This window comes from Manis javanica, chromosome 6 (assembly GCF_040802235.1).
Source record: "Manis javanica isolate MJ-LG chromosome 6, MJ_LKY, whole genome shotgun sequence".
Classification (NCBI taxonomy): Eukaryota; Metazoa; Chordata; class Mammalia; order Pholidota; family Manidae; genus Manis; species Manis javanica.
The window spans coordinates 57,816,058-57,833,074 of NC_133161.1; the positions used below are offsets into that span (position 1 = coordinate 57,816,058).

Consider the following 17,017-nt stretch of genomic DNA (forward strand, 5'->3'; position numbering starts at 1 on the left):
GGGGAGAAATGTTCAAGAAGAGGTCACTCATGTTTATGTCTAAGAGGTTTTTGCCTATGTTTTTTTCCAAGAGTTTAATGGTTTCATGACTTACATTCAGGTCTTTGATCCATTTTGAGTTTAGCTGTGTATATGGGGTTAGACAATGGTCCAGTTTCATTCTCCTACATGTAGCTTTCCAGTTTTGCCAGCACCATCTGTTGAAGAGACTGTCATTTTGCCATTGTATGTCCATGGCTCCTTTATCAAATATTAATTGACCATATATGTTTGGGTTCATGTCTGGAGTCTCTAATCTGTTCCACTGGTCTGTGGCCCTGTTCTTGTGCCAGTACCAAATTGTCTTGATTACTATGGCTTTGTAGTAGAGCTTGAAGTTGGGGAGTGAGATCCCCCCTACTTTATTCTTCTTTTTCAGGATTGCTTTGGCTATTCGGGGTCTTTGGTGTTTCCATATGAAATTTTTGAATTATTTGTTCCAGTTCATTGAAGGATGTTGCTGGTAATTTGAGAGGGATTGCATCAAATCTGTATATTGCTTTGGGCAGGATGGCCATTTTGATGGTATTAATTCTTCCTAGCCATGAGCATGGGATGAGTTTCCATTTGTTAGTGTCCCCTTTAATTTCTCTTAAGAGTGACTTGTAGTGTTCAGGGTATAGGTCTTTCACCTCTTTGGTTAGGTTTATTCCTAGGTATTTTATTCTTTTTGATGCAATTGTGAATGGAATTGTTTTCCTGATTTCACTTTCTATTGGTTCATTGTTAGTGTATAGGAAAGCTACAGATTTCTGTGTGTTAATTTTGTATCCTGCAACTTTGCTGTATTCATATATCAGTTCTAGTAGTTTTGGAGTGGAGACTTTAGGGTTTTTTATGTATAGTATCATATCATCTGCAAATAGTGACACTTTAACTTCTTCTTTACCAATCTGGATTCCTTGTATTTCTTTGTTTTGTCTGATTGCCGTGGCTAGGACCTCTAGTACTATGTTAAATAACAGTGGGGAGAGTGGGCATCCCTGTCTAGTACCCAATCTCAGAGGAAATGCTTTCAGCTTCTCGCTGTTCATTATAATATGGGCTGTGGGTTTATCATATATGGCCTTTGTTATGTTGAGGTACTTGTCCTCTATTCCCATTTTGCTGAGAGTTTTTATCATGAATGGATGTTGAATTTTGTCAAACGCTTTTTCAGCATCTATGGAGATGATCATGTGGTTTTTGTCTTTCTTTTTGTTGATGTGGTGGATGATGTTGATGGATTTTCGAATGTCGTACCATCCTTGTATCCCTGGGATGAATCCCACTTGGTCATGGTGTATGATCCTTTTGATATACTGTTGAATTCTGTTTGTTAATATTTTATTGAGTATTTTTGCATCTACATTCATCAGGGATATTGGTCTGTAATTTTCTTTTTTGGTGGGGTGTATTAGGGTGATGTTGACTTCATAGAATGAGTTTGGGAGTATTCCCTCTTCTTCTATGTTTTGGAACACTTTAAGGAGAATGGGTATTATGTCTTCTCTGTGTGTCTGATAAAATTCCGAGGTAAATCCGTCCGGCCCCGGGGTTTTGTTGTTGGGTAGTTTTTTGATTACCGTTTCAATTTCTTTGCTTGTAATTGGTTTCTTTAACTTTTGTGTTTCTTCCTTGGTCAGTCTTGGGAGGTTGTATTTTTCTAGGAAGTTGTCCATTTCTTCTAGGTTTTCCAGCTTGTTGGCATATAGGTTTTCATAGTAGTCTTTAATAACTCTTTGTATTTCTGTGGAGTCTGTCATGATTTTTCCATTCTCATTTCTGATTATTTTGATTTGTGTTGATTCTCTTTTTCTCTTAATAAGTTTGGCTCGAGGCTTAGCTATTTTGTTTATTTTCTCAAAGAACCAGCTCTTGGTTTCATTGATTGTTGCTATTGTTTTATTCTTCTTGATTTTGTTTATTTCTTCTCTGATCTTTATTATGTCCCTCCTTCTGCTGACTTTAGGCCTCCTTTGTTCTTCTTTTTCCAGTTTCGATAATTGTGATGTTAGACTATTCATTTGGGATTGTTCTTCCTTCTTCAAGTGTGCCTGGATCACTATATGTTTTCCTCTTAAGACTGCTTTCGCTGCGTTCCACCGAAGTTGGGGCTTAGTGTTGTTGTTGTCATTGTTTCTATATATTCCTTGATCTCTATTTTGATTTGTTCATTTATCCATTGATTATTTAGAAGCATGTTGTTAAGCCTCCATGTGTTTGTGAGCCTTTTTGTTTTCTTTGTAGAATTTATTTCTACTTTTATACCTTTGTGGTCTGAAAAGTTTGTTGGTAGAATTTCAATATTTTGGAATTTACTGAGGCTCTTTTTGTGAGCTAGTACGTGGTCTATTCTGGAGAATGTTCCATGTGCACTTGAGAAGAATGTATATCCTGTTGCTTTTGGATGTAGAGTTCTATAGATGTCTTTTAGGTCCATCTGTTCTAGTGTGTTGTTCAATGCCTGTGTGTCCTTACTTATATTCTGCCCAGTGGATCTATCCTTTGGGGTGAGTGTTGTGTTGAATTCTCCTAAGACGATTGCATTGCAGTGTATTTCCCTCTTTAGTTCTGTTAGTATTTGTTTCACATATGCTGGTGCTCCTGTGTTGGGTGCATATATATATTTAGAATGGTTATATCCTCTTGTTGGACTGAGCCCTTTATCATTATGTAGTGTCCTTCTTTATCTCTTGTTACTTTCTTTGTTTTGAAGTCTATTTTGTCTGATATTAGTACTGCAACCCCTGCTTTCTTCTCACTGTTGTTTGCCTAAAATATGTTTTTCCATCCTTTGACTTTTACTCTGTGCTTGTCTTTGGGTTTGAGGTGAGTTTCTTGTAATCAGCATATAGATGAGTCTTGCTTTTTTATCCATTCTATTACTCTGTGTCTTTTGATTGGTGCATTAAGTCCATTTACATTTAGGGTGACTATTGAGAGATATGTACTTATTGCCATTGCAGGGTTTAAATTCGTGGTTACCAAAGGTTCAGGGTTAGCCTCTTTAGTGTCTTACAGCCTAACTTAGCTCGCTTATTGAGCTGTTATATACACTGTCCGGAGATTCTTTTCTTCTCTCCCTTCTTATTCCTCCTCCTCCATTCTTCATATGTTGTGTGATTTTTTTCTGTGCTCTTTTTAGGAGTGCTCCCATCTAGAGCAGTCCCTGTAAGATGCCCTGTATAGGTGGTTTGTGGGAAGCAAATTCCCTCAGCTTTTGCTTGTCTGGGCATTGTTTAATCCTGCCATCATATTTAAATGATGGTTGTGCTGTATACAGTATCCTTGGTTCAAGGTCCTTCTGTTTCATTGCATTAAATATATCATGCCATTCTCTTCTGGCCTGTAGGGTTTCTCTCGAGAATTCTGATGTTAGTCTGATGGGTTTTCCTTTATAGGTGACCTTTTTCTCTCTAGCTGCCTTTAAAACTGTTTCCTTGTCCTTGATCCTTGCCATTTTAATTATTATGTGTCTTGGTGTTGTCCTCCTTGGATCCTTTCTGTTGGGGGTTCTGTGTTTGGGGATGTTTTCAGCAATTATTTCTTCAAAGACACTTTCAATCCCTTTTCCTCTCTCTTCTTCTTCTGTACCCCTATAATACAGATATTGCTCCTTTTGGATTGGTCACATAGTTCTCTTAGTATTGTTTCATTCCTGGAGATCCTTTTATCTCTCTCTATGTCAGCTTCTATACGTTCCTGTTCTGTGGTTTCTATTCCTTCAATGGCCTCTTGCATCTTATCCGTTCTGCTTATAAATCCTTCCAGGGTTTGTTTCACTTCTGTAATCTCCTTCCTGGCATCTGTGATCTCCCTCCGGACTTCATCCCTTAGCTCTTGCATATTTCTCTGCATCTCTGTCAGCATGTTTATGATTTTTATTTTGAATTCTTTTTCAGGAAGACTGGTTAGGTCTGTCTCCGTCTCAGGTGTTGTCTCTGTGATCTTTGTCTGCCTGTAGTTTTGCCTTTTCATGGTGATAGAGATAGTTTGCAGAGCTGGTACGAGTGACAGCTGGAAGAGCTTTCCTTCTTGTTGGTTTGTGGCCTTCCTGTCCTGGGAGAATAGTGACCTCTAGTGGCTTGTGCTGGGCAGCTGTGCACAGACAGGGCTTCTGCTTCCTGCCCGCCTGCTATGAGGTTTATCTCCGCTGTTGCTGTGGGCGTGGCCTGGCTCTGGCTGCTGCTCCAAACTGGTGGAGCCCTGTTGGCCGGGGAGCGGCTGGGAATGTATTTGTCTCCGTAAGGGGCCTTTGTGCTCCCTGCTGCCCAGGGGGTTAGAGTACCCAGAGAACCCGAGATTCCCTGCTTCTGGACTAAGTGTCCTGCCCTGCCCCTTTAAGACTTCCAAAAAGCACTGTCTAAACCAAAACAACAACAGCAACCAAAAAAAAAAAAAAAAAAAAAATTAAATAAATAATTTTTAAAAAAAGAAAGGAAAAAGCGCACCATTTTCTTTGTCCTCACGTGCTGGTCTCAGGCACCCGCTCACCCATCTTGCTTCCCTGTTTCCCTAGTATTGGGGTCTCTGTCCCTTTAAGACTTCCAAAAAGCACTCGCCAAAAAAAATAAATAAATAAACACAATGGCCGCTCCTCTTTCTTTGTTCTCCAGCGTCGGCCTCAAGCACCCGCTCACCGGTCCTGCCACCCTGTTTCCCTAGTTTTCAGCACCCTACGTACGCACTGTGTCTGCGCTCTGGTCCGGATGGCTGGGGGTGGGTGCTCAGCAGTCCTGGGCTCCCTGTCCGTCCTGCTCTATCTCCTCTCCACCCGCCTGGAGGTGGGGGGAGGGGCACTTGGGTCCCGCCGGGCTGGGGCTTATATCTTACCCCGTTCGCAAGGTGCTGAGTTCTTGCAGGTGTGGATGTGGTCTGGATGTTGTCCTGTGTCCTCTGGTCTCTATTTTCGGAAGAGTTGTCTTTGTTATATTTTCATAGATATATGTGGTTTTGTGAGGAGATTTCTGCTGCTCTACTCACGCCGCCATCTTGGCTCCCTTCTTGACCTGGGGTTTCTTAAACTGTAAAAGTCTCTCCTCTAGTCTCTCACCCCAATGATTCCAAAATGTCACTTCCCAACATCATCTTGGGAAATATGTCATATTCTTTAGGTATGTTAAGGACCATTTCCACACCCCAGGGAAAAAAAATCCAAAATAAAACAAAACAAAATAAAGGTTTTAAATTCACAGAGCATAATTTAGAAAGTGGTCACCAGTTTCGGAGTACTGAGTATATCTTATTTTCATGCAAATCAATTAATTTGTAAATAATTATTCATGCAAACAGGACAGCCAAAGAAAATAGAATATAAGAAGTAAATCCAGAATTATTTTCTTTGTCATGTAGGTTTCTCTGTGGAGAGAAATATTTCCTTGGATTTTTCTCTTGTTCTATATGTTTAGTTAGGTTTACATTGACAAAAAGATTGTAGCTCCATGACCTGCTACTTTGTAGAAGTGATGTAGTCAAATTTGAGGAAGGATTAAGAGGCAAAGGGATGTAAACAGACAGTGGTAAGGGAGCTTAAGGGAGGGAAAATAAGTATTAGCAGAAGTGTTTGTGTGTGTGAGACACACATACATGTGCACATAAAATCCCTTTGAAGGAAGAGTAGGAGCAGTCTGTAAAGAGAAGCCCTCCAATCAGGGCTCATAGGAAGGCTTCCATTTGGAAAGAGTGGGATTAATATTCTAGAAGGAGTGAGAGAAAAAAGTGCCCTGTCTCATCCGTTAGTAGGAGACCCATATATTGTGTATCTGAGGACAATAGTGTTGTATCTGGAAAATAAAGACTTAGGTTCTCTCTGCTTACAACAGAGTCTAGGAAGCCAAAAACAGATTACCTCCAGAGCCAGCAGAGGAATCTAATGTGATTTAAAGGCCTGGTTTTCTCCTATCATTCTAACTGTCCATCTTCTTGCTAATGCACTTTTTTGGTCATGGGTCAGTGGATATTTAATTCTATCATTAAGGTTTAAACTGCCTGCTCCTAGTAAATTTTTACTGTAGAAATATTTCAATTTTAGTGAAATCAGCCCATCAGCTACAATGTATAAAAGTCAGATTCACTGATAATTGGTTGAAGGAGAAGATTGGTGCTGGTGGTGAAGAGGGCAGGTGAGTCCTAAAAGCCTGAAGAGAGTTGGGGAAGGAAATCCTGCATAAGTGAAGAAAACAATGCTCAGTGAGCCTGCCTTGTTCACAGAGGGGATAAGCACTGAGTTGTGTCTTGGGTGTTTTTGTCCCACCTCTGCAAAAGCCATGCTACTTTACTGATTTATGAAGACTTTAAGAAAAAAAAATATTAATATTTAACCACTTTTATATTTATGGCATTTATACTACTTATTCAATTTTTTCCTAAGCTTATATGAGCAGCAACTTAAAATACAGTGGAATTACCTTAAAGTTTGTATTTTTTAATCTGTGGGAGACTGTGGTTGTACATCACAATTTATAAATATAGAGTTGTTTATTGGAGAAATTTACCTTAGAAGTAGAACTTTTTTTATATTATGCTTTATAGAATATTCCACAAGTTTTTAATGAGTATTTCATGAAAAAATCCCATGTTAAGTTTCCTTACATATAAGATCAATATAGAAAAATCAATTTTATTTTCATGTTCTTGCATTAAAAATTTAGAAACGAAAGTTAAAAATTAATGTCACATAATAATGTGATAAAGCATGAAAGACAGAAATACAATTTCAGAAAAATATTCAAGATCTCTACACTTAAAACTATAAAATAAAACAGACTTTGACCCCTAAATAAATGAAAACATTTATAATTCTATAATTGAGCTATAATTCAGTGCAATCCCAATCAAAATACCAATAGCTGTTGAATTTTGAAAATGCAAACATCACGTTTTTATAGAAATGCAAATGGCTTAGGACAGTAGCTTTTTAAAAGAAAAACAAAATTGGATGACTCACTACAAGGATATAAGAACTTGTAAGGCTATAGAATCAAAGCTGTGGAATTGGTGGAAGGAAGATAAAGTCAATAAACAAAATTGAGTCTAGAAATAGATCCATACATATAGAGTCAATTCAATTGCTTTGTACAAAGATGTCAAGGTGCTTTGACAGGGCAAGGGAAACCTTTTCGACAAATTGTTTTAGAACAACTAGAAAGAGCCATCAGATATCACTGAACTTCAACCTCCATTTTTCATCTAATACAAAAATAAATTGAAAATGATCAGAAACTTAAACATAAAAGTTAAAACTAAATCTATAGATACATACAATAACATAGTTAAATCTCAGACATTGTTCAGCAATAGAACCATTTACAAAGTACATACTATAGAAATCTTATATGAAGTTCTATAGCAAGTAAAACTTTAGTAACAGAAATCAGAACAGTGAAAAAAGGCAGTGGGGTGATGGAAATGTGCTGTATATTGATGGGGATGGTGAATATACAGTTGTATTTATTTATCAAAGCTCATTAAACTTTACACTTAAAACATGAACATTTCATAGTACATGAACTGACTCAGTGAACACTAGTTTCCTTAAGAAATCATCAAATTACGCATGTTGCCTTATACCTCTCTAGGCACGCCACTAGCATTGTTTCTAAAACTTAACTTGTCTCAGAACTCTATTATCTAGGGTTCTGTAGAGAAACAGAAACATCTATGATGGAGAAAGAGAGAGAGCCAGCTGATTGTGGGAACAAGCAAGTCTGAAATCTGTAGGGCAGGCTGGTAGCCTGGAAATTCAGGCAGGATTTCTATGTCTCAGTCTTGAGGCAGAATCCTTTCTCCTTTGTGAAACCTCACTCTTTGCTCTTAAGGCCTTTTACTGATTGGATGAAGCCCGCCCACATTATGGAGGATAATCTGCTTTGCCCAGCTTCTAATAATTGTAAATGTTAATCACACCGAAAAAATGCCTTCGCAGCCCCATCTATGCTGATGTTTGACCAAACAACTAGTTATCATAGCCTAGCCAAGTTGACACACAGAATTAAACATCACATCTATAATTGTGGAGAATCTTGCACAACTCAGTTTGGAAACTGAAGGCATTTTAAGGAAAGAAAACATTATAAATTGAAGTAGGATGGCTTATAATTTGTAATTAAAACATGTAGCCTATCTTTATAGCCACAGCTATTAGTCATGTCACTGAAATGAATGATAAGATTAAGTTCACAAATTGAACTGTCGCTGGCTGAGGAGATAAATTGTCATACCAAATTGTAGACCTCTAGGGGAAAGGGGAAAAGCCTCCCTCCTTTCTTCTCTCTTTACTGGCACCATCCTATATGGAAGAATTATAAATTTAATTACATAACATTTCAGAATGTATTATTGGATCACATTTGATCCTCAAACCACTGTGTGTAAATTACATAGGAGGGATTTCATTCCTTTATTTTATTTATTTTACATATGAAAGATAAAAATTAACAAGATGGCGTTAGTTGTCAAATATTTGATCATTAAAAAAAGTTCACTATGCTAGTTATTGTTTTAGGAGTTTGAATACATAGGTGAACTAATCACAGAAAATTTCTGAACTATGGAGCTTGCATTCTAGTGGGCTGGAGATAGTAAAAATAATACAAAAGCAAATTCTATAGTAATTTAGAGCATGATAGAAAGTGGTGAGTGCTAGGGGAAAAAATGAAGTGGAATAAATTAGGGGGCACTGAGAATCCCATATGGGGGATTGCTTCACTAAGAAGGTGGCACTTAAGCAGAGGCTTGAAGCAGCTAAGGGAGCAAGCCTTGTGGGTATCTTGGGAAGACCAGTCCACCCCAAAGGAACGAATGTGAAGCCTCAACGTCTGGCAACTAAAGCTAGAACGCTGGTCTTAAGTTGTTTATTCTTTTGCATTGTATTGAGTACACTTTTTCTGCAAGCATAGTGTTAGGCAATGGAGCTATGACATAAAAAAATATATATGCCCAGGAAATTCCTAATTCTTTATTCTTTTTAACATAGAAGTGGCTCCTTAACTACAAGCCACAAAATCATGGCAAATGTTTTCAAATTTATTTTGCTCTTTGAATTTGCATATATATATATATATATATATATATATACAAACACATACACATATATATATGTACACACATACATATATATGCAGGCATTATCATAAAGGCATTACTGAATTCATAATAATCATTATGCATTATTGAACTGATATTCTGAAAGTTCCATTATTATGCTGGGTGCTATATAGTGTCTGTGCAATTCTGAGGTTGAAAAGCATTCTCATTCTTGAAACTGAAAAAAACTTCTCCTCTATGCTTTGAGCTTGCTAGACTAAAATTGACTTTAAAAGACACCCTGAACTTTGCTGTTTCTGAAGACAAGGGAGGCCTTTGAAAGTTTTTAACTGGAGGAATAGCGTGATCAGACCTGTGTTTTTGGAAGATTTCTTTTCATTATGGGTTATCCAGAGGAAGCCAAACAGAATAAATCTACTGAGGAATGCTTATTGTTTAATTATAGTGGCTTGATTCATTTTGTAATGTGATCCAATCTTCTCTATACTTCTTTGTTCCTGATGTTTAGAAGAGCTTCAAATCTCAATTTTTCTGCATTTTTAAAGCAACATTTCCAAGTTAGAGGTATCTTCTATTAAAAGTCAACAATTAAAAATAGCTTTCTAGCTTTAGCCCTGCTTGGACAACTTGAAATGAAACATTGGGGCCAGTTAAAACAGAGCCTTGTGGGGCTGCATGTACGTGCTAGCAAAACATCTGGTTTATGTGTCTGCAAGCTGATTTGGCTTTTATATGTTTGGATGACCCTTCATTTTAGCATCATATTTTAAAGTCTTGCCTTTAGTGTTTGAAACTTACTTTTTAACTTGATCCTGATAGACTATGGTGAACCAAAAAATTATCATATGAGAGATTGGGAATTCGTATGTTTACAATCAATAAAGGTCCCTCTGCTGATATTTGATGTTGAATGGTTTAGAGTAGCAGTAAATACTTTCTAAGAAAATCGAGAAATGTGGAAATCAACATATTCAGATTTAACAAGCTAAAGCAATGGTATATTTGTAAAGGATTCCAAAGGCTGCTATTTACCTTGGATACTGCTACTTGGGAATCTCCACATGTTCTGTAGTCTATTCCTGTATGGTGTTCTTTCACATTCAGAAGGGTAATTTTCCTTTGTGATTTCTGCTAGTCTCTGATTTATTTCTTCACACTAACAAATACACACTCTTGATGAATTACCCTATATCCTGTGTATATTTTGATCTTTGATGTTGCTGTCAGGCAGGATACCAATATGAAATTGTAACAGTTGTTTGCATTTGTGTTTAATTCAACTTGTGTGGTACTGGCAACACTATGAATATTCATTCTTTGGCGGGACGTGTGCTTCTGGCTTTGTCACTGATTCAGATTTTCCATGCATGTGGGTATGTAGAGTTCTTGCTCAAGCATATAGATGCTCAATTGCTAATGCATCCCACTTGTCAGATGGTAAATATACAGCCACAATTTTCCAGACAATATTGTTGTCTGGGTAGAAACCAATGTACATTCTGAATTTTCTTGTGTACCTCTTATCTCTGAATATTAAATGAGGTCTGGCCACACAGCAGAATGGCTCCCCATGTCTAAATTGGTTCCGTGAGTCCTCAAGTTTCTACATTTGTGGTAGTTTAATTCACCATTATGTTATCCGCTCTTGTTAATATAATAGTTGCTAGTGAAACTAGTGAGATAATCAGCCACATCCTTACTGAGATGTACTTTTGTACCGACGACTTATATCACCTAAAGAAAAGAAATTGCAGTCACTGATATTTATAGAAAATTATTTGTGTGTATCTATCCACCAGGGACCAGGAGATATGAGCGAGGTTGCAACGTAATAAATGTATGCATGGAAGTCAGTCATTCAATCTACATTTAAATTGTCTTTTTTTTTTCTGTTTCCTGTCTTTTTTTTTTTTTTATTATCATGGCTAAAAGAGCTGAAGTAATGCTTCTTATATCTTGGAACTTGTTAAGGAACTTGTCAAGGAGCTAAAAGACCTGATGTATGTTAATTATTATTTATAAAATATGTTTGGAAAAGTGACAGAATTGTAATATTCAGATCTTTGTAAAATGAGGCATTTCTTTTGAAAGAAATGTGTGTAAAAGTAAATGAAATGTAATATGGATTATACCATTTTTGAGAAGGTGGGTAGATGATGATGAATTATATTATCATTTACTGTTAGACTACTATTTTCTGACACTGAATTTAGTCTCTAGGTGCATTATCTAATGTTACCGTTACACTGACTTGTGAGACTATCACCATGCATGTGGAAACCAAGGCACAGGGAGTTCCTGTGACTTTCCCAAGGTTAAACTGCCAGCAGAGGCAGAGAGAGAATAGAACAGGGTCTCAAGTCAGTCAATTCAGTCTGATTCATAAGCTACATAACAGCTACAATTGGGGTGATACATTGTTTCTACATTTATGTGTATATGTGTGTGTGTGTGATACTTCAGTCAATATGATTTTTAAACCATGCTGTTACCTGTATCATTGAATGTGCACTTTTATAGATTAGCATCTATGTTACAGCACTCCCTGGACTTATCATCTCTTTGCCTTACCATCACAGCTTTGTTCTCATTATCTTGGCTGTAAAATAGCACAAAATAAAAATTACTTAGGGATTGAAATAATGGCTTCATCCAAATCCATACATGTCATCCTGACATTGAAGCAATTCCTCATTTTATCTAAGATCACAAACTAAATAACATTGCAGCCTGAAATGCTCATCATGGGTATTTGCATTTCCCAACCTGTAAAGATGTCTTGTTAATCTCCAGCCTAGTTAGCATAGCTTCAGCCATGTGAACCTCCAGACTCCCTAACACTATTCCTGCTTTTGCTTCTGTAAAGATTTGCTTCTCCATCCTCTTATCAAGTCCATGTGTCCATGTCTCTTCTTTATCAGCTCACTTCTTGAGGATTTAATTAATTCCTATCCATTCTATATCCCTTCCAAACTACTTCATTGTGTATGTATCTATCAAATTACAGTCATTAAAAAAATATGGAGACTTGTGCTGAACACTGAAGATAGTTGCACTTTGTTGAACAAGTTGCTTTGACTCTTTCAAAGCTAATAGAAAATGAAATAGGTAGAATCTTTAAAAAATGATAAGCAGAACTAAGGCTTGAAAAGAATTCAGGAAAATGCTCTGTTCCCTAGGTTTTCTCTATTACAGTACTCATGCTAGCATGGATTATTAAAAGGCTAATAAAATGTCTTTTTGTTCTAAACTAAACAGAAATTGTAAATGTGTTTATTGGGCTATAATCCAGAAATATTACCATGAGGTTTAAGTTTTAGGAACAAAAAATCCCTTAGAAATTTGCCTAGACCCTGTGTGTTTTCACTGTACCATGACTAATTAAACACATATGAATAGAACAGAAAGGAAACCACACATGGTATGTATGCTTAATGGGCCTCAAAGAATGAGTGAGGTAGCACGAAGGTAATACCTGAGCAAAGACAACTTTATCTTTACTTCTTAGTTTGTAAATCACTGAATAATGTTTGATGATACAAATTAAAATTATTTGATATTTTATTTTTACTTTACTATCATAATGAAATTGAAAAGGCAAAGATTGTCTGTACTGATTGATTATAGCATCCCCCTTAAATCATATTAAAACCTCTTCTGAAAAATAGAAATTATAACAACAAGAAAGAAGAGCTTTCATTCACTTACTTTATTTTTAACTTTATATACGGAAAAAATTATAAAATTATAGGCTAAAATTAGAATATTAAAAATCTTTCTTACATCTTTTCTGATAGATACTTTTTATTTATTTTTCAGTCATTTATTTCTTACTAGAAATAAATGGGATGATTCCATTTTTTTTTTAATAATTATTTTTTATTGAACGGTAGTTGACACACAGTATTACATTAGTTTCAGGTGTACAACACAGTGATTGAACATTTATATACATGATAATTCTAGGTACCAACTATCACCATACCAAGTTGTTACAATATTTTGACTGTATTCCTTATGCTATACATTACATCCCGGTTACTTATTTATTTTACAGTTGGAAGTGTGTACTTTTTTTTTTTTTGGTGAGAGCATCTCTCCTATTTTTTTTGATCAAATCGTTGTTAACAACAATAAAATTCTATATACGGGACTCAATGCTCAATGTATAATCATTAAGCCACCCCAAGCCTAATTTTCGTCAGTCTCCAATCTTCTGAAGCATAACGAACAAAGAACTGATGTATTTTTTTTTGAGAGGGCATCTCTCATATTTATAAATCAAATGGTTATTAACAACAATAAAATTCTGTATAGGGGGGTCAATGCTCAATGCACAGTCATTAATCCATCTCAAGCCTAGTTCTCTTCAGTCTCCAATCTTCTGAAGCATAGCGAACAAGTTCTTACATGGTGAACGAATTCTTACATACTGAATAAGTTCTTACATGGTGAACAGTACAAGGGCATTCATCACAGAAACTTTCGGTATTGATCACGCATTATGAACTATAAACAATCAGGTCAAATATGAATATTCGTTCGATTTTTATACTTGATTTATATGTGGATCCCACATTTCTACCTTTATTATTATTATTATTTTTATTTTTAATAAAATACTGAAGTGGTAGGTGCAAGATAAAGGTAGAAAACAGTTTAGTGTTGTAAGAGAGCAATTGTAGATGATCAGGTGTGTGCCTGTAGACTATGTGCTAATCCGAGCTAGACAAGGGCAATAAAACATCCATGGATGCAGAAGCTTTCTCACAACACAGGGGGAGGTGAGGTTCTAAGCTTCACCACTGTTGTCCCCCAATTTCTCACTTGATGGCCCCCCTGTGACTGTGCCTGTCTTAGGTTGTTCCTCCCTTGAGGAATCTTACCCGTCTCTGGCTAACCAGTCATCTTCCGGGGCCATACAGGGAAATGCAAAGTTGGTAAGTGAGAGAGAAGCCATATTGATTGAAAAGGTTAGCTTTTTATTTCTTTGCAGATTTATGCCCTGTGGCTTCTATGCCCAGCACTTGTCTCGAGGTATCTTTACCACCTGGAGGAATTATGATACTCGGTAAATTCGATATGAGGCACAAATTCTATTTAAGGGTTGTAATTAGGAAGGAAGAAGAAAAGCTATAGAGGTAGCATATGGAAGAAAACATGGGAAGATTGATTATTTCTTTGACATATCTTCTTGTAGAGTACCTTAAGTATGTATAGGTTGTAAACTACTGACTAATTTGCACAGACATACTAACATAATAGGAATATGGTGACATAAACAAAGCAAATCTATAATTACCATCCATCTCCAGTGAAGCCAAGAAAACCATTTAGGCACCCTAGGCATTTGTGAAAATTTGTCCATGATGTGATGGATATTGTCCAACTGTACTTGAACAGTCTGAGAGAAATCAGACAAATTAAAGCAGCCCATTTCTGGGATCTGTTCACATCCCATATGTACCTTTAACAGTAGATAGTCTATAGTCATAAGATTTTGGAGTGCTAAAACTTGCACCCCTCCCAACTCCTGGTTGAGTTCCAACAGTACAGATCCGGTCAAATTCGTTGTCTCAGTGTATGCACATGCCAGCCTAGACATCTCCCTCCTCATTCCTATGGCAAGTCCAGGAGACGGTGGGGTGGATGCAGCCACAACCGCAGCATCGCCCAGATCCCTGTGGAGGCTTTTTGATGATCATCCCCCTGGCACAAGTCCTCCAGAGAGGGCTGATGCCGGAAGCTACTCCTCATATCATATCTTAGTTCATTTTCTGGGTATCCAAGCTAGGCCTTGATCTTCTGCATAGAAACAAACAGACCCTTTGCCCACACATTGACATGCCTTCTATACCACTGTGCAGAACTCATTGGAGGTCAGCACACAGGAACTGCTTTTTTTTTTTTTTATTAAGAGAAAGGAATATTATCAGAAAAGAGTACCTCCATAGCTGATCACCTGACACCCTTTAAGTGATCAACATTAAGGATATTTAAAGCATGCGTTGATCTTTGATTTACCAATAGTTTTATCCTATTAAGGAGTAATCCCCCTTTTCTTTCTTTCTTTTTTTTTTTAATCTTCAATCTACACTTACATGAAGAATACTATGTTTACTATGCTCTCCCCTATATCAGGTCCCCCCTAACAACCACATTACGGTTACTGTCCATCAGCTTAGCAAAATGTTGTGGAATCACTACTTGTCCTCTCTGCGTTGTGCAGCCCACCCTCCCGTTTCTCCCTCCCCCCCCATGATTGCTAATCTTAATACCCCCCTTCTTCTTCCCCACCCTTATCCCTCCCTGCCCACCCATCCTCCCCAGTTCCTTTCCCTTTGGTACCTGTTAGTCCATTTTTGGGTTCTGTAATTCCGCTGCTGTTTTGTTCCTTCAGTTTTTCCTTTGTTCTTATACTCCTCAGATGAGTGAAATCATTTGGTATTTCTCTTTCACCGCTTGGCTTATTTCACTGAGCATAATACTCTCCAGCTCCATCCATGTTGCTGCAAATGGTTGTATTTTTACACTTATTATGGCTGAGTAGTATTCCATTGTGTATATTTACCACATCTTCTTTATCCATTCATCTACTGAAGGACATTTAGGTTACTTCCAATTCTTGGCTATTGTAAATAGTGCCGTGATAAACATGGGGGTGTATCTGTCTTTCTCATACTTGATTACTGTGTTCCTAGGGTAAATTCCTAGGAGTGGAATTCCTGGGTCAAATGGTAGGTCTGTTTTGAGCATTTTGATGAACCTCCATACTGCTTTCCACAATGATTGAACTAATTTACATTCCCACCAGCAGTGTAGGAGGGTTCCCCTTTCTCCACAGCCTCGCCAACATTTGTTGTTGTTTGTCTTTTGGATGGCAGCTATCCTTACTGGTGTGAGGTGATACCTCATTGTAGTTTTAATTAGCATTTCTCTGATAATTAGCGATGTGGAGCATCTTTTCATGTGTCTCTTGGACATCTGTATTTCTTTTTTAGAGTACTGTCTGTTCAGTTCCTCTGCCCATTTTTTAATTGGGTTATTTGTTTTTTGTTTGTTGAAGCGTGTGAGCTCTTTATATATTCTGGATGTCAAGCCTTTATTGGATCTGTCATTTTCAAATATATTCTCCCATACTGTAGGGTTCCTTTTTGTTCTATTGATGGTGTATTTCGCTGTACAGAAACTTTTCAGCTTAATGTAGTCCCACTTGCTCATTTTAGCTGTTGTTTTCCTTGCCTAGGGAGTTATGTTCAAGAAGAGGTCACTCATGTTTATGTCTAAGAGGTTTTTGCCTATGTTTTTTTCCAAGAGTTTAATGGTTTCATGACTTACATTCAGGTCTTTGATCCATTTTGAGTTTACCTTTGTATATGGGGTTAGACAATGGTCCAGTTTCATTCTCCTACATGTAGCTGTCCAGTTTTCCCAGCACCATCTGTTGAAGAGTCTGTCATTTCGCCATTGTACGTCCATGGCTCCTTTATCAAATATTAATTGACCATATATGTTTGGGTTCATGTCTGGAGTCTCTAATCTGTTCCACTGGTCTGTGGCTCTGTTCTTGTGCCAGTACCAAACTGTCTTGATTACTATGGCTTTGTAGTAGAGCTTGAAGTTGGGGAGTGAGATCCCCCCTACTTTATTCTTCTTTTTCAGGATTGCTTTGGCTATTCGGGGTCTTTGGTGTTTCCATATGAATTTTTGAATTATTTGTTCCAATTAATTGAAGAGTGTTGCTGGTAATTTGAGGGGGATTGCATCAAATCTGTATATTGCTTTGGGCAGGATGGCCATTTTGACGATATTAATTCTTCCTAGCCATGAGCATGGGATGAGTTTCCATTTATTAGTGTCCCCTTTAATTTCTCTTAAGAGTGACTTGTAGTTTTCAGAGTATAAGGCTTTCACTTCTTTGGTTGGTTTATTCCTAGGTATTTTTTTCTTT

The 17,017-nt window shown here is 37.2% G+C and overlaps 1 protein-coding gene across 5 annotated transcripts in view; it reads left to right on the top strand.

Moving 5' to 3' along the window:
* The window catches only part of CRPPA (CDP-L-ribitol pyrophosphorylase A), a 326,915-nt gene that overhangs the window by 243,146 nt on the left and 66,752 nt on the right, over window positions 1-17,017 (top strand). The gene's annotated exons all lie outside the window — the stretch shown is intronic.